Source organism: Hyla sarda, chromosome 1, assembly GCF_029499605.1.
Source record: "Hyla sarda isolate aHylSar1 chromosome 1, aHylSar1.hap1, whole genome shotgun sequence".
Classification (NCBI taxonomy): domain Eukaryota; kingdom Metazoa; phylum Chordata; class Amphibia; order Anura; family Hylidae; genus Hyla; species Hyla sarda.
The window spans coordinates 529,119,787-529,138,845 of NC_079189.1; the positions used below are offsets into that span (position 1 = coordinate 529,119,787).

At 45.3% G+C, this 19,059-nt stretch overlaps 1 protein-coding gene and 1 long non-coding RNA gene across 2 annotated transcripts in view; one reads left to right on the forward strand and one right to left on the reverse strand.

The window, feature by feature from the left end:
* MRPS27 (mitochondrial ribosomal protein S27) overlaps positions 1-11,247 on the reverse strand; it is a 117,392-nt gene extending 106,145 nt beyond the window's left edge. The window contains exon 1 of the mRNA XM_056539814.1: positions 11,225-11,247. The gene's annotated coding sequence lies outside the window, so the exon portion shown is untranslated. The remainder of the gene's footprint in view (positions 1-11,224) is intronic.
* LOC130291263 (uncharacterized) lies at positions 1,047-11,031 on the forward strand. The gene is made up of 3 exons (XR_008847854.1): positions 1,047-1,061; positions 10,536-10,665; positions 10,759-11,031. It is a non-coding gene; the product is annotated as an uncharacterized LOC130291263 (long non-coding RNA).
* Positions 11,248-19,059: the final 7,812 nt, after the last annotated feature.

Genomic DNA, 19,059 nt, shown 5'->3' on the forward strand with positions numbered 1-19,059 from the left:
TTATTTAAACTGCGTAGGAAACTTTATAAGTTAATTACTGTAATTAAATTACAATTAATAAAGTTCAAATAGCACCAGAAGGTTGTAAATAGACTCAATAAGTGTTTAATAAGTAGTTTTAAAAAGTATATATTAAAATAGAAATGATTGACAGCAGTCCTAATATGATTGACAGCTATTTAGAGGGAATATATTATTTCCAAAAAGAAAGGTAGATGATGAATCATAGATAGGTAGATAGTGTATCAGTTGATATATTACTTTTTTCGGTTCCTACCTTGTTTGTTTAAAGAAGCAGAAGTGTATGGAGTCTCTCTACCTCAATGGAACAGGATCTGTCAATACATATGTTTTCAGTATATTTGGCTCAAATTGTATGAATTGGGTATTAAAATATTCCAGAAATAATCCCATTTAAGAATATATCAATAAGATGTCTCTTTTGTTGATTTTAATCGATAAGGAGTTGCTTCAAAAGCGATGAGAGTAGGAGCCCTGTCTTTAGTGACCGTTCACCATCACAGCTAGGCCATGCCCTTGGCATATCAAGTAGACGTGCACCTGACTGGTTGGGGTTTGACTAAGGAATCTTTCACACTACGGACATTCAGCTGGTGGAACTCCGCTGTGAACCGCAGTTCAAATCCAACCAGGGCAATATCTGCAGGGAGTTTGTATGTTTCCCCATTGTGTTCTTGGGTTTTCACTCAAAAACAGTGAACACACATAGGAACAGGGATTGATGTGATAATGTACAGTGCTACACAATATATCAGTTCTATGCTAAGAATGCAATGAATAAAATAAAAATACATTATCTGTTTAATCCTATTTAAGACCAGAGAAGCAGACAGCTGTCATACTGGATAATGACTCTGGAAAGCAATGTTATTACTGAATTGGCCCCCACAGTGATATATTCATGCGCCTCTCATAGCACATATTGTAATGAAGTCCAGTCCATCTGACGGTTACGCAGAACTTCAGATGGAAATATAAAGCCCCATATCTCCCGAACAGGCAAAGGGGATAGGGTTGGGCGATAAACATATCATAAACAGGTATGTGATAATTCCACCTTATCTATCTAGGCTATTTTTAATTTGACCACATGTCCTCCCATATTACATATGTCTATAATGCTGCAGCGTTTCAGATAAATCATAGTCTAAAAACAGCTAGGAACAGTCACTGGGACGGCTACAGTCTCCTTTTCTTCAACACTCTGTGCTTGATTGATAGATTTCTCCTTACTTGCATATAGGAAGAGATCTAGCAATCTAGCCCAGTGGGGGGGAAGCTGAATGTCATCCGATGACTCAAAGCTCTGTTCCCTGTCTCTGTTTCATGCTGTCTGTGTATTAGGCAGCATGAAATTCATGGCAGGTTCCCTTTGAGGGATCTGCCGCTAACATCTTATTGCCATATACCTTTGGATAACTTCAAAGGTCTGATAGAGCCCATACTTCATCGGATCAGACCTATTTCAGTTGCATGAAGGGGGACCTATACAATATTAGGCAGCTGTTTTGACCAGTGTATATTTCAATTCAGAAAGGCTTGGGAACCTGCTTACCTCATTCTCTCTCTCTTCCTGTTTTCTTTTTCATTATCTGATTACGATTATTATCAATTCAAATGAAAAGTTCAACTTTCCTCTTTTCAGTTCCCTGTTGACTTTTTATTCTTAGCTGTATTTCTCCTTTCTTTATGCTGTGTGGTTGGATTTGTCTTGCAGGTTACTGTTTAATGATTTGACATACAGGTTTTAAATTCACAGATAATGGCCCTCATTTACTAAAGGATATCCAACGCTTTTTCTCGGTTATTGCACCTAAAATTTGGTCGCATCCCGCTTGCGACCAAATCTGCGACTTAAATTTAGGCGCACAACCTACATTTTCTTGAACACTCCGAGATTTTTTTTTAACCTACAAAATGGGTGTGTTTTACTCGAAAAGGGGCGTGAACCCGACAAAAAGAGAAAAAACCCTCTAAGTATGAAGAAAACTCAAAGGAAAACCTGCGAGTTTTGCTTCACAGAAAGCAAACAGCTCAGAGCTGTCGGTAAATTCCTCAAAACGGAGTGAATCCTGCTACCCCCAGCATGGAACAGGGTCTGTTCCATGTTAGGGGTAGTAGTAGGGGGGCTGAGGGATTGATCGCACCGGGTCTCACTTCTGAGACCCGATCAGATGTTATTAAGCAGGGGAGCGGGCAGCATGTTCCGATCCCCTGCAATGTACAGTAAACTTTCATTTTTAAATTTCCCACCAGAAGCCCTGAATGGCCGGTACCGAGGAGCCAATCAGGGCTCCTGGCAGGGTTTTAATATAGAAGCGCTGTGGTGGGCAAAGATGTATAGAATCGCTGGGGGGGTATATATCTGGCCCCTCCAGCGTTTCTATATATCTTTCCCCCTGCTGCGCTATATCAAACTTAGTGCCCGCTGTGCTTGAATAAATGTACTGCCCCCCCCAGCGCTATTATATATCTATACTGACCCCCGCTGCGCATATACTGACCCCCGCTGCGCATATTTATATACACACTGACCCCCCCCAGCTGTGCATATTAATATTCATATTTTCTCCTTCCCCTGGCTGCCAATGAATGAAAACTCTATTAGCGGGGGGCGGAAGGCTGCTGCCCGCTCACGCTGCTAAGAGTTTGTCATTCATAGCGGGCAGCAGCTGCATATCATGCTGTGGGGGTCAGACATATACACATGACCCTCACATCATACATATACAAATGCCGGCTGACCGCTATGAATGACAAGTAAGCTATTGGCAGCAGCAGCTCGAGCCTCCGCTCCCTGCACTGCTTTACTTGTCATTCATAGCAGTGAGCCGGCACCTGTATATATAGATGCTGTGAGGGTCAGACATATATCCATTTGTCTTACCCCTACTGCGCCTCTATATATACAGGTACCGGCAACAGGGGTGGGAGAAAAAAGCTTGGGAGAGAAATGGTTGAAGACAGCAGGTTTAAGAAGGGAGACATGGAAAGAGTTATGGATTCGGAGGGAGGGAGGAAGATGGAGCTGGTAGGAGACCTGATTAATCCGACTCTTGATTTTGTAGGGTCCCAAGTAGCGAGGACCCAACTTGTAGCTAGGAACCTTGAATCGGATATATTTCGAGGAGAGCCAAACCTTGTCACCTGGGCGGAATTCCAGAGGGGCTCTGCATCTCTTGTCGGCTTGGACCTTCATACGAGCAGATGCCCTGAGGAGAGCCGTTTGGATATCATGCCAGATGGTGGAAAAGTCCTGCACTAGATTGTAAACAGTAGTGTTGCTCGCGAATATTCGCAATACGAATTTTATTCGCGAATATCGCACTATATATTCGTAATTACGAATATTCGTGTTTTTTTTTTCACAGTACACATCACAGTGATCATCCCTCTCTGCTTCCAGCTTGTGTGGTGTAAAGAAGGCTCTAATACTACTGTGTGAGACTGGCGTGCAAATTTTCGCATATGCGAAAATTTGCATATGCAAATTTTCGATTTTGCGAATTTTCGCTAATGCTAATTTTTGTATATGCTAATTTCTGCATATGTTAATTTTCGCATACGCTCATTTTCGCATATACGAAAATAAAACGAGAATATTACGAATATGCGAATTTAGCGAATATATGACAAATATTCGTCCATATATTCGCAAATATTCGCAAATTCGAATATGGCCTATGCCGCTCAACACTAGTGATGTGGTACTTAACGCACCAGGACGTACATTTACGTCCTGAGCATAACCGCGAGCATCGGAGCGATGCAAGCATCATGCGCGGCAGGTCCCGGCGGTAATGGCGGACACCCGCGATCCCGCGGATGTCCACCATTAACCCCTCAGATGCCGTGATCAATACAGATCACAGCATCTGCAGCATCGCGGTCACTTAACAGGATGATCGGATCGCCCGCAGCGCTGCCAGCGGCAATCCGATCATCCTGCACGGCAGACGGAGGTCCCCTCACCTGGCTCCGCTGCCTTCCGGGAGTCTTCTGCTCTGATCTGCCTTCCCGCAGACCAGAGCAGAAGATGACCGATAATGCTGATCAGTGCTGTGTCCTATACATAGCACTGAACTGCATTAGCAATCGAATGGTTGCTATAAATAGTCCCCTATGGGGACTATAAGAATGTAAAAGTAAAAGTAAAAAAATAAAGTAAAAAAATGTGAAAAACCCACTCCCCCAATAAACACGTAAATTGTCCCATTTTCCCTATTTTACCCCCAAAAAGTGTACAAAAATTATTTTATATACATATTTGGTATCACCGCGTGCGTAAATATTTGAACTATTAAAATAAAATGTAAATGATCCCGTACGGTGAACGGCGTGAACGTAAAAAAAAAAAAAAAAGTACAAAATAGCTGCTTTTTTATAACATTTTATTCCCAAAAAAATTAATAAAAATGTAATAAAAGTTTTGTATAAGCAAATATGGTATTAATAAAAATTACAGATCACGGCGCAAAAAATGAGCCCTTATACCACCGCTTATAAGGAAAAATGAAAAGTTATAGGTCTTCAAAATAGGGGGATTTTAAATGTACTAATTTGGTTAAAAAGTTTGCGATTTTTTTTAAGCACAACAGTAATAGAAAAGTGTATAATCATGGGTATCATTTTAATCGTATTGATGCAGAGAATAAAAAACTCATGTCATTTTTACCATAAATTGTACGGCGTGAAAACAAAACCTTCCAAAATTAGCAAAATTGCGGTTTTCTTTTTAATTTCCCCACACAAATAGTATTGTTTTGGTTGCGCCATACCTTTTATAGTAAAGTAAGTGATGGCATTACAACAGACAACTCAGAGGAGCTGGGGATGTCACCTACTAGCAACTACTACAACACCTGGTATTTAAAAAAATGTTATGTACACATGTACAAGGCTACTTTTTCTGTGTACAATAACCATTTACTTATATTAGCATAAACATTTATTAAACACTCCCAACAGGGTTCAGGCGCATTCACCTAATAAACGCAATTTTAGCAAAGAAAGTCACGTTACTGTAGAGGTATATACATGAAAACAGGCGTGTAAGGATCAGCAGTCCACATTGAGCCGGGCACACACGGCTGCCACATTCAGCCGGGCACACACTTACAAATCTCCTACCACTAGGAGTCTCTTGGTCTGAGGACCAGGCACAAAAGCTTGACAGTTGCCTTACAACTTGAACAGTCTTAGCATAGTTCTGCTAGGCACATTTATTGAACCCTTGCATGAAAGTCTGTGAAGACAAAAACTTTAAAGCAAAACAAGTGTCAGCGTTCAGTCAAAACTCTGGCGATATCGTCCTGCTCCTCGCCGAGAGCCTCTACCCCTCTCAGGATCACGAGCAGGCAAAGAGTTAATGTGGCTCTCCCACACCACATTGGTAAGGGTAGAGTGTGACACTGAAGGATTAAGGTTAACAGCTAGTGCTGTTTGATTCGGCCCCACCTCCTTGTCGGGAGTGGACAGCAGCACTTTGGTTGGTACCTGGTGGGTAGGCCAAACCTCCTCGTCGGGAGTAGACCTAGGTACATTGGATGGTACCCGCTGGGTAGGCCAAACCTCCTTAGTAGGAGTAGTCCTGGGTACTTTGGTGAAGTTAGAAGGAAGTGGCTGCTGCTGTAGTAAATCCTCCTTGGGTTCGTAGGTGGAGGCATCAGGAGCAGGCCACTTCGACCTCAAATGAAAGGGATCCGACTCCCAATCCGTAGATGGGAAGTACTTCAAAGGAAGTTGGGTTGGAGATGCTGGCCGGGTAACTGCGGCAGCCCACTCTCCTCGCAGGCCCTGGACAGGGGTGTACTCCACTATCTCACCTACCTCCAGAGAGTGGAACTTCTTGTGCAGATATGGCCTCTGGACAGCTCGACAGTTTATGAGGAGGGTGTGGCCGGTGTGGCAATCCATGAGGGTCCCGTAACCTCTGACCTTGTCGAACTTGGCTACTGTTGCTCTGCGACGTTCCAAGGGCTTCTCCCCTTCTCGGGGGTGATCCCACTTGCGGATATAGAGTGCCTCCATCTACTTGGTGTTCTCCTGGTAATGGATCCTCTCCTCAGGTGGCAGATGCACATGCTTGGGGGCATAAAGTTCTCTGTGTCGGGCTTTTCATTTTTCCATCAGGTCGGCTAATTCGGCCTCCTGACAGGCCCTTTCAATTTATTCAGTGGGAATTGTGGGGAGTGGCTTCCCAGGTTGGGGCTGGAGAACCTCATGCATGAACCGGATAAATTCAGGCTCATCCCCGAAGACACATCTTGGCAAATTTGGGGAGCGCGGTCGTGCATTCTGCAGGGCGGACAGGGGTATCTCCGGCTCAGGGCTAGTGGAGGAACAAAAAGCAGCCTCCGATGGTGTGCTTACAGAGGACTCCTCTGTCGGGATCTCTGCCCATGAACCCCATGTCCGGTGGTGAGGGGACAATCTCACTGGTGAAGGAGCTCCAGGTGTCCCTGCAGTGTCCCCTGGAGGTGTATCCTGCCAGTCGTCGCCGTCATCGGGCAGTGGTGGAAGATTGCAGGCCCCCTCTTCATCCAATGACAACTGCTGCAACCGGTCGGCAAGATCGTGGAACAGTTGGGCTGCGACCGCTGCAACTTTCCTTTGTTCCGGTGCCATCTTCGGGCGCACACCACGTGGAGCACTGTTCTCTGCCATGTCTGTACCTTCCAACTCTCTCTTGTTCAGACAGCAGGGCAGGGCTCCTTTTGTATTAGGCTTCGCCAAAATGGCCGCCGGCCGGAAGGACGTCATCGGTGCAGCCCTGACTTCCTGTCCCCCCGGAAAAAAACAACATTAACATTTAAGTTCCCCTTTGGTTGCGATACGTTGACTTGGTAGCAACGCCCAGGAGTATGTTTTTCTGGCAGCAAGTTAACTCCTGCATTGCTGACCAGACCAGAGGATCACAGCATACATTCACTTCTAACTTTACACATGTTTGCAGCAATAAAATTTTCGTCTCCCCCCCTTACTTTTCGCGTGCGCTCCCTGCACGCAACACCATATGCACGATTCTGTACACTGAAATGGTGTCTTACAGCACATTAATAAAGTTTCTTACGGGGGAGTACACTTTACTTGGTGGCAACAGCTGGAGGCACACACCCGTATTTTGTTCGTGACGCCAAGAAAGCTATGTGGTAGCTTTGGGGGGAATAGTGTAGGGAGTGCAGCTGTGCGGTTACTAAAGGGTGCTTTTTAACCCTTTCTATTTGTGACGCCAGGGTGAGGGCTCCTCAATAAAGCTTTTCCTACCGCCACCCGTCCCAAGAGCGATAGGGAGGTAGATAATGATTGAATGTCCACAACCGGAAAGTTTCTGAAGCAGTTTAACTTTTACTGAAGGTTTTCTGCAAGCTTCATAAATGCAACAGTCTCTATGCATACAACTGCTTTTCTTAGAGATTGACAAAGGTTGGGACTTTAGCACTTTCAGAGTCTTAAGGTATTGTGCGCTGTTCCACTGGATTTAGGGGATTTAGTGTCGGTCCAGTAGTCACGCTATTCAAGCGAGATTAGAAATCACGTTTTAGTTCAGCTGAGGCCCGTAGGTTTTTAGGCCTAGCGCGTGTCTTTGAAAGTTGCGTAGATCCATCCTGCTAGTCCGGCATCCACGAGAGCAGCAACCCAAGAGAGCGATAATTGGCTACAGCTCCCTTATATGGGCAGGGGCTAGACTAGTGCTAATTGGTCTATTAGTTGTGTCAATCACCTTTACAAAGAACTGTGGGTAACATGTGACCCAGGGACTTCCAAAGGTCCTCCAACATACCATAGAGGATATTAACATGGTCACATGACCGAAGGTCCTGCGACGCTAAACAAGGTAAGTACTATACATTATATTAGCTATGCATTATTAATAAATATATACATAGGTATTAACATTAAAGAATTAGAGTAGCGAAGAAGCGACTAGGGGCTGTCCCACCTGAGGGACCCTACCTGAGCGTAGTTACTCTGACTTTGGGGACCTTTACACTAGGTACTGTATGAAACTGCAGCAATGTTTCTGTGCGGAATATTCTTGCGGAATTCTGTATGGAAATCCGGCGACGTGAACATGGTCTAACAATCATTAAAAAGGTGGGCGGTGCAAAGAGGGGGTGAGACCTAAGGACAGGGCAAAGGGTTAGAGACAATGGGGCGGCAAAATGACCAGCCCTGGTGGCCGCGGCCCGAGCTGCTGAACAGGCAGGGTTCCTGTGCCATTTCAGAACCCCTCCCCCCCCCCCCATCCACCTTGTCAGATCTCAATCCCCCTTTTATCCACCCATGTGCCATTTCAACATCTTGCATATGAATTGTATCTCTTCTATCACTACCTGCATATATAATTAATTATGCAAATGAGCACAGTCTGTATTTTTTTGCAAGAAAGGTGGCAACCCTAGCAGGCATCCCATTGCATCCTGTCAGTGACTGTCACCTTCTGTAGGACCCAGGAAAACAAAGTGCCCGTTGCTTTCAATGGACATGATGAGTGTAACAGAAAGAAAACCATTCACTGCAGCATCTTGGTCATTAGCTCAGTCAGCCTCACTGTGCACCTAGGAAACAACACCCAGTAAGTGCCTGATGCATTCGCCAGTGCAGAAAGCCATATATGCCAGCGGAAAGCTGCCACATAAATGCAACACACGTTGTACTTTTCCTCTTCACAGGTTTTGATAAATCTCCCCCAGTGTTTTTGGCAAAAATGCCACAAAGATGGTGTGATGTCTCAGTACGGGATATAGTCCTGTACAGTACTTAGGCACGTTCAGGCTGAGTGTCTCTGTGTCCTAGGGGCTCTCCTGCAGTGTCTCCCCCATTGTGTTATCTGTATATTAGATGTATTGTGGATAAAGGACCTTTAAGGACCTTTGACTTAGTCACATGATAATGTTGTCAAATGTTTTGTTACCCAGAGAGCACCAGCTAACCAGGTGACCTGCAGCTTGACCTATGGGCTCCTTGCTCAGCCCCCTTTATAAAAAGGGGGAGCCATTACAATCTCTCTCTTCCACCACATTCTCTGCTAAGGTCAAGTTCAGTCCAGATGTCTCAGAGCCAGTGTCCAGCACATCTGGAGGCCTCAAGCCTAACCAGCAGCCACATGTCAGTAAGTCAAGTCGTCCATGTCTTCTGTCACTACCTACAGTCAAGTCAAGTCTATAGTCAAGTCTATTATAGTCAGAGTTAAAGTCTGTCCAAACACTGCAAGTCCCAGCAAGCTGCAAGGTCCCCTCTGTGTTACTGGTCACCTCTCTGGGATCCTGGCCTAGCTGTAACGACTGTACTATCTGTCTACCTCAGTAAAGCTACTGTTAACCCTAACCTGGTCTTGGACTATTATTATCCTGCCTAACCAAGGGACCCTGGCATTACAAACATTTAGGGGTTAATAACATCTACCCCTGGGCTATAACATCTGCCCCATACACCTCACACCTTTACACCCTGTGGCACACCACAACAAGGGCATCTTGGGAGAAAAGAAATGAGGGGGCAGCTTTTTGTGGTGTTATTAAATTTTTAATTTTTGGCTAAAAAAAAAAAAAAAAATTGTGTCTGTTCCTAGGCTTAGACTGGGATTAAAGGAAAACGGTTACCCATTCAGTGACACAAAACCCGATACACTGGGTTATAGTGCAGGTGAACATGAGACCGATGCAAGCTCTTTGACCGATATGCGTACCTGTAGTCCGGCGTGGCGTCCCTCTGAAGGTCCACTTCTTCCTGCGCTGAATTGCACGCTGGAGGCAGCCTGCCGGCTGGACTTCAATATTCATGGGCCCTTGGCCCGTGAGCACTCAGCAGGCACAAGCGCTCACGTGACCAGCACCCACACTATAACTCAGTGTTTCGGGTTTAGTGTGGGTGAACGGCTGGACAGCCACAGGGGATCACTGATGCAGTATGTCAGTCTCGGCCTATGCTGCCTGATCTTGAACTGGCAGCAGGAGCCACAACCACTTTAAATCAATAAGCAGCGCTGGCTGCCGGGACGTCTGATGAATAATATCCTTCCTCTCCACCTCGCAATCTCAGGGGCATCACTCGTCAGACGTCCCAGCAGCCAGCGCTGCCCATTGGGAGAGATTTATCAAAACCTGTCCAGAGGAGAAGTTGCTAAGTTGCCCATAACAACCAATCAGATCGCTTCTTTCATTTTTTCGATGCCTTTTCCGAAATGAAAGAAGTGATCTGAATGGTTGCTGCGGGCAACTCTGCAACTTTTTCTCTGGACAGGTCTTGATGAATCTCCCCCATTGAGCCTGCCAGAGCCGCAGTGATCTGTGTAAGAAACCTATGGGCCCAGGCTGTTAGGGCCACCAAATGATATTACAAATACTGAGTGTCTGGTTAGGAGAAACAAATATAATGTACCCACAGGGAGCAGCGCCATTTTAATAAAATTTGCCAAAAATCCCTGAGATAAGTCATGCAGAATATGTTAAAAAGGTTTTTGGATTTTCAGCCAATCAGAAAGCAGCACTACTAGTTTTTTTGATTTTCAGCCAATCAGAAACCAGCACTACTCAAATAGAACTCCCGTGAGGTCACACATGTGATGTCATAACCATTGTCATCAGTGAGGGGCTAAACTGTAGGAACCTAGGAATACACATTCATACCCGCCTGTGACTGGTAAGTATCACATCTTTTTGGTCTTTAGTGCAGTTCCATGTGCATTTCTATAATAAACATGTAACTAATCTCTCTTTTCTTTTCCTATCTTAGATGCACACCTTCCAGGCTGTGGGGCAGCACATACACGGACACATTGGCCCAAATTCTAGAGGTAACCTCCTTTAGTATGCCCAGAGGAAGGGCAGTACAGTAGCCATGGATTCCCTACAGGTTTCCTCCCCTCTGGAGGTTTTTCCTGTCCTGAGTTAGTTACTGTACGCTCTTTGTGAGTGATGGAGGTTACATAAAATCCCTACACAAACAGTTTTGTAAATTATAAATAAAGTTCCCTTTGTTTAAACTGTTCTTTGACTTGTTCGACTCATTTATTTTATTTCTGTGTGTGAAAAATTGTGTTAGCAAAATGTGGATGACAGAAGTGTCCAAAACTGCTGCCCGATCTGCACCATGTGATGAGGTGAGAGGCGGCTGATGCTGGGGGGTACAGTTGTCCAGGCAACCGTAGGGCACCCAGCAAGTTCTGATGTTTTATGCCCAGAAATGGTTGGCTACTCACTTTGTCAGAAGATTCTCATCCTATATATGAAGACAATCAGGGATCAAAACCTGTGGAGAGGAAACTTTGACCAGTTGCCCATAGCAACCAATCAGATCACTTCTTCTATTTTTCAGAGATCTTGTTAAGAATGAAAGAAGCAATCTGATTGGTTGCTATGGGCAACTGATCAAATTTTCTCCCGCATGGGTTTTGATAAATCTCCCCAATAATTATTACAACCATGTCACACACTTAGGGTTGCCACCTGGCTGGTATTTTCCAGCACAGCTGGTATTTTGGACACCCTGCCAGTATTTGTAATATAAAAATACCAGCAATTCAATGGCTGGTATTTATCTAAGCCCCCTGGGCTGTGATATGTAGAGATGGAGAGGAGAGAGCTAACCCCGCCCCTTCCCTCTGCCAGCTGAGCTCTGATTGGTGAAGATTTCTCCCTCACACACAGGAGCTCAGCACACTCAGCACAAAGGGAGAAGATTAACCCCTTAAAGACCACCGGCGTATTGGGTACGCCCATGCTCCCTGGTACTTAAGGACCAAGGGCGTACCTGTACGCCCGTGGGGATTTCCGTCACCCCTGCGCGCCGGGCAGGGACCGGACCGGGATGACCGCTGATATTTAACTGCAGGCATCCCTTGCCAATGCCCAGGGGGGTCCTGAATTCACAACAGCAATTTGCAGCAATTCCGGTTCATACGGGTCTCTGCTAATCCGGTGACCCAAAAAATAAGGGGGATCGGGGGTGTCCAAGACACCCCCGGTCCCCCTGAAGGGATAGGAGTTAAGTGGCAGGGGTGCAACCCCTCCTGTCCCTGCTTTTGGTGGATCAGAAGCGATCGACCAATAGCAGATCGGGGGCCGGGGGGGCTAACATTCGGTCGACCCAACCCCCCCAGCGCTCTGCCCACCCACTGTTGTCCGGGCAGAGCAGGGGAGCCGTTGGTGACCGGCGCCGGAGGTCACTTACCCTCGGCGGCAATGCCTGGCGGCGATTACATGCGGCAAACTCCATGGATCCTTCGGAAGCCGGTGAGTAGTTGCCTAGCAACATCTGGAAGGCTACAGTTTGAGACCAATATACAGTTGTCTCTAAACTGTAGCCCTCCAGATATTGAAAAACTACAACTCCCAGCATGCCCAGACAGCTGTTTGCTGTTTGGGCATGCTAGGTTTCGTAATTTTGCAACAGCTGGAGGGCTACAGTTTGGAGATCATTGTGCAGTGGTCTCTAAACTGTGACCTTCTAGATCTTGCAAAACTACAACTCCCAGCATGCCCACACAGCAGTTTGCTGTCTGGGCATGCTGGGATTTGAAGTTTTGTAACATCTGGGGGACCACAGTTTGGCGATTACTGTGCAGTGGTCTCTAAACTGTAGCCCTCCAGGTGTTGCAAAACTGCAAATCCCAGCATGCCAAAACAGCAAACAGCTGTCTCGGCATGCTGGGAGTTGTAGTTGCATACCTCCAGCTGTTGCATAACTACATCTGACAGCATGCCCTTCGGCGATCAGTACATGCTGGGAGTAGTAGTTTTGCAATAGCTGGAAGCACACTGGTTGGAAAATACTGAGTTAGGTAACAGAACCTAACTGAAGGCTTTCCAACCAGTGTGGCTCCAGCTGTTGCAAAATTACAACTCCCAGCATGCACAGTCTGTCAGTGCATGCTGGGAGTTGTAGTTATGCAACAGCTAGAGGTTCCCCCCCATATAAATGTACAGGGTACATTCACAAGGGCGGGTTTACAGGGAATTTCCTGCTTCAAGTTTGAGCTGCGGCAAATTTTCCGCAGCAGCGCAATCTGCTAGCTGGAAACTCACTATAAACCCCGCCAGTGCGAATGTAACCTAAAAACACTGCACTACACTACATTAATACATTATAAAGGGTAAAACACTACATATACACCCCTCACACTGTCCCCACCAATAAAAATGAAAAACATATCTTAAGGCAGTGTTTCCAAAATGGAGCCTCCAGCTGTTGCAAAACAACAACTCCCAGTATTTCCGGACTGACTGTCCAGGAATGCTGGGAGTTTAGCAACAGCTGGAGGCACCCTGTTTGGGAATCACTGGCGTAGAATACCCCTATGTCCACCCCTATGCAATCCCTAATTTAGTCCTCAAATGCTCATGGCGCTCTCTCACTTTGGAGCCCTGTCGTATTTCAAGGAAACAGTTTAGGGCCACATATGGGGTATTTCCGTACTTGGGGGAAATTGCTTTTTCTACCTTTACCCCTTATGAAAAGGAAAAGTTGGGGTCTACACCAGCCTGTTAGTGTAAAAAAAAAAAAAAATTTACACTAACATGCTGGTGTTGCCTCATACTTTTTATTTTTACAAGCGGTAAAAGGAAAAAAAACACCAAAATTTATAACGCAATTTCTCCTGAGTACGGAAATACCCCAGATGTGAGCGTAAAATGCTCTGTGAGCGCACAACAAGGCTCAGGAGTGAGAGCGCACCATGTACATTTGAGGCCTAAATTGGTGATATGCACAGGGGTGGCTGATTTTACAGCGGTTCTGACAACTGCAAAAAAATAAATACTCACGTGTGACCTCATTTTGGAAACTACACCCCTCACAGAATGTAACAAGGGGTATAGTGAGCCTTAACACCCCACAGGTGTTTTGAAGAATTTTCATTAAAGTTTTATGAGAAAATGAAAAAAAAAGATTTTCACTAAGATGCTGGTTTTACCCTAAATTTTTCATTTTCACAAGGGAAAATAGGAAAAAAGCCCCCCCAAATTTGTAACCCCATTTCTTCTGAGTAAGAACATAACCCATATGTGGATGTAAAGTGCTCTGCGGGCGAACTACAATGCTCAGAAGAGAAGGAGCACCATTTGGCTTTTGGATAGAAATTTTGTCCGGAATTGAAGGCCACGTGTGTTTACAAAGTCCCCATAGTGCCAGAACAATGGACCCCTACACATGTGCCCCCATTTTGTAAACTACACCCCTCACAGAATTTAATAAGGGGTGCAGTGAGCATTTACGCCCCACATGTGTCTGACAGATTTTTGGAACAGTGGTCCGTGAAAATGAAAAATGTACGCCAGTGGGCTGCACCCCTTATTAAATTCTGTGAGGGGTGTAGTTTCCAAAATGGGGTCACATGTGGGGGGGGGGGTCCACTGTTCTGGCACTACGGGGGGCTTTGTAAATGCACATGGCCCCCGACTTCCATTCCAAACAAATTCTCTCTCCAAAAGCTCAATGGCGCTCCTCCTCTTCTGAGTATTGTAGTTCGCCAGCAGAGCACTTGATGTCCACACATGGGGTATTTCCATACAAATTTTGGGGGGCATTTTATCCTATTACCAGTTGTAAAAATGTAAAATTTGGGGGGAAAGCAAGCATTTTAGTGAAAAAAAAAATTTCATTTACACATCTGACTTTAACAAAAAGTCGTCAAACAGCTGTGGGGTGTTATGGCTCACTCTACCCCATTTTACGTTTCTTGAGGGGTGTAATTTCCAAAATAGTATGCCATGTGGGGAGTTTTTTGATGTTCTGGCACAATAGGATCTTCCTAAATGTGAAATGCCCCCCCCCCCCCCCCCCAAAATCATTTCTGCAAAATTCACTCTCCAAAATCCCATTATCGCTCCTTCCCTTCTGAGCCTTCTTCTGCCCCCGGCGAAAACTTGACATATACATATTAGGTATTTCCTTACTCGAGAGAAATTAGGTTACAAATTTTGGGGGGCTTTTTCTCCTATGACCCCTTCTAAAAATAAAAAACTGTGTCTACAAGAACATGCGAGTGTAAAAAATGTCTTAAATTTTGCTTACCTGAAAATTTCAATTCCTGGAGTCCGTAGGCAGCACAGTATGGGTTAACTTTGCTTCCCTGAACTTGTCAGAAGAGATAATCAACATAATTAAGATTAACATAATTAATGAGCCCCCCCCTACATCACATAAATATCCCTGGACATATAACACAAACAGAGTCGTTTTATAGCAAGATTTAATTAGGTGGGAACTTTGTGCTGCCTACGGACTCCAGGAATTGAAATTATCAGGTAAGAAAAATTTAAGACATTCCTGGACGTCCTACGGCAGAACAGTATGGGACTTAAGTAGCAGAAAAAAACAAAGGGAGGGCATTATTTCTTAAAGGGTACCTCTCATCAAATAAACTTTTGATATATTTTAGATTAATGAATGTTGAATAACTTTCCAATAGCATGTTAATGAAAAATATGCTTCTTTCTATTGTATTTTTCCCGATCAGTCCTGTCAGCAAGCATTTCTGACTCATGCTGGAGTCCTAAACACTCAGAGCTGCCAGCCTGCTTTGTTCACAGCCAAACAGGCTGTGAACAAAGCAGGCTGGCAGCTCTGAGTGTTCTCCTTTGTGATCAAAGCAGACTGGCAGCTCATAGTGTTTAAGACTCCAGCATGAGTCTGAAATGCTTGCTGCCAGGACTGGTAGGGAGACCCCTAGTGGTCATTTCTTCAAAGTTGAAAATGAAATAGAAAGAAGCATATTTTTTAATAACATGCAATTGTAAAGTTATTCTGCATACATTAATCTATAATATATCAAACGTTTTTTTGATGAGAGGTACCCTTTAAACGCTTCTTCCAACACTGTTTTGCCTAAGGCTGGACTACTGGAAAGGTCTAAGACAATAGTGTTGAATAAATGTAGTCGGAGTTGCCCATGTAGCTGCTCTGCATATTTCCCGTAATGATATATAGGAAACTTCTGCCCATGATGTTGAAGCCGCTCTTGTAGAATGTGCCTTCAGATCCTTTGGAGGATCCAATCCCTACTTCTGTAAGCAGAAGCTGATGGTATTCTTAATCCAGTTGGTAATGGTCGATTTCGCCGCCTTTGAGCCTTTAGACTTTGCCCCAAACTGTATAAATAGATGCTCTGAGCATCTAAACGGTTCTGTCCTAGAGATATATTGTAGGACTGGTCTCCTTACTAGTGTTGCTCGCGAATATTCACAATGCAAATTTTATTCGCGAATATCGCATATTCGCGAATTCGCGAATATTCGCAAATATAGCACTATATATTCGTAATTACGAATATTCATTTTGGCTTATCGGCAAGGTAATTGCCGATACCGATAATGCCCAATATCGTGATTATCGGCCGATAATATCGGCCATACCGATAATCGGTCGATCCCTAGTAGGGAGGACCATTCAAAAAGGCATTTCTCAAGTTTGGTGTATAGGCAATTGCTCCTAAGGCGGGTGAGAACTTGACGTACATGGACCCGATGTTGAATCAAATTGGGGGAGAAGATTAGGATGTCATCCAAGTATACAACCACGCAGGTATAGAGTAGGTCTCTGAAGATGTCGTTGACAAATTCTTGGAAGACGGCAGGTGCATTACAAAGACCAAAGGGCATCACCAGATACTCAAAGTGCCCGTCCCTTGTGTTGAAGGCGGTCATCCACTTGTCCCCCTCTCGGATGTGGATCAAATTATAGGCGCCTCGTAGGTCCAATTTGGTGAAGATCTTTGCCCCTCGGAGGCGATCAAACAGTTCCGAGATCAGGGGCAGAGGATAACGGTTCTTGATGGTGATCTTATTAAGTCCTCTGTAGTCAAGAGAGAACCGTCCTTCTTAGTCACAAAGAAAAACCCGGCTCCAGCAGGGGAGGAAGACTTTCGAATAAATCCTCTCTAGATTCTCACGAATATAGTCAGACATGGCAAGAGTCTCAGGAGGAGAGAGGATAGATCCTACCCCGAGGTGGGGTCGAACCGTGCACCAGGTCAATAGGACAGTCATAAGGTCTGTGAGGAGGAAGGACCTCAGCTTGCTTCTTGCTAAAGACATTCACAAAAGAATGGTACGGCTTGGGCAGACCAGGAGGCGGAGCGACTTGCGGTACCTGTTTGACAGGGGAAGGCTTGAGACAACGGCAAGAACAAGAGGAGCCCCAACGCAGGATTTCACCGGAGGTCCAATTCAGGACGGGACAATGTCGTTACAGCCACGGCAGACCCAGGAGGAGTTCGGAGGAGCAGAATGGGAGGACAAAGAACTCTAAGGTTTCGGTATGGAATATTCCAATGTCCATCTGCAGAGGCTGGGTACGGAACTGCACCGTGGTAGAGAGTCTCTCACCGTTAACTATAGAAATGAGGAACGGCTTAGGAAGACGGGTTACTGGAATATGGTACTTGTCAACCAAGGAAGCATGAATGAAATTGCCAGCTGACCCGGAATCCAAGAAGGCAGAAGCGGAGAAAGAGGACTTGGAAAAGATGAACAAAATGTCGCAAATAGTCACCAAGGATCTGGTTAACTCTCTCTACTTGCCCATTGGATTGGGGATGATAGGAGGACGAGAAGTTTAATTAGATTTTTAATTGATTACAGAGAGCTCTCCAAAATTTAGATACAAATTGAACGCCTCTATCCGAGACGATATGCGTGGGAAGCCTGTGAAGGCGAAAAATGTGCACAAAAAATTGCTTTGCCAACTGAGGCGCTGAAGGAAGGCCTGTAAGTGGAATAAAATGTGCCATCTTGGAGAAACGATCAATGACCACCCAGATGACTGTGATGCCATGGGATAAAGTCAGATCCGTAATAAAATCCATGGCAATTTGAGACCATGGTATCTCAGGAACAGGCAAAGGATGAAGGAGACCGACAGGCTTCTGGCGAGGAGTCTTGTCCCGGGCACAGGCCTGTACAGGCCCGAACGAAATCAGTGACATCTGCCTCCAGGGTAGGCCACCAATATAAACGAGAGATGAGTTGGATGGACTTCTTGACGCCAGCATGGCTGGCGAGGTGCGAGGCGTTTCCCCACCTGAGAATCTTGAGGCGCTGGCGTGGAGGGACGAAAGTCTTTCCAGGAGGTGTTCTTCGAGGCTAGAAGAAAAAATCTAAATGTCGTCCAGGTGTACCAGTACCTTTTGCTATAAAAAAGAATACATGCCAAGGTCTAAGGATTTGTTTTATTATTATCATTATTATTATGTGCTCAGTAAAGAGGACAATACGTTTTTATAAATAAATATGATATACTGTAAGTGCAGGATGTTAATGGCAGTTCATGCATAGCGGCATATTTGGCCTACAGTTCATCAAAAGAAGTGCAATGATGCAGTGCAAAATCCCTGGAAATTTGAGACCATGGTATCTCAGGAACAGGCAAAGGATGAAGGAGACCGGCAGGCTTCTGGCGAGGAGTCTTGTCCCGGGCACAGGCCTGTACAGGCCTGAATGAAATCAGCGACATCTGCCTCCAGGGTAGGCCACCAATATAAACGAGAGATGAGTTGGATGGACTTCTTGAAGCCAGCATGGCCGGCGAGGTGCGGGGCGTGTCCCCACCTGAGGATCTTGAGGCGCTGGCGTGGAGGGACGAAAGTCTTTCCAGGAGGTGTTCTTCGAGGCTAGAAGAAAAAATCTAAATGTCGTCCAGGTGTACCAGTACCTTTTGCTATGTTCCTGACCACTGAACCTTGCCTCCTGCCCTGACCTACCTCGCCTCATCTCGGCCCCCACTGTGGGCAAGTCACGCCTGGAGTAACGATCTGGGAGTTCACCTGCTGCAGCAAGTCCATCCCGCTTTGTGGCGGCTTTAGTGAAAACCAGCGGCTCCTTACACTCCGCCCCCTGTGGTACAGCGGATCCACTACTCCAGCCGTTACTTACATTTTTTACCCAACAGGAAACTTGAAACTGTAATAATTTGATCCATAGGATGACCGCTTTTAGATTTGAATATAGAATATACCAATAGTAGTTAGGTTTAATACTTAATACTATAGGCACATGATCTTGTTGCTAGTATACCTAATAAAATCCTTTTAATATATTA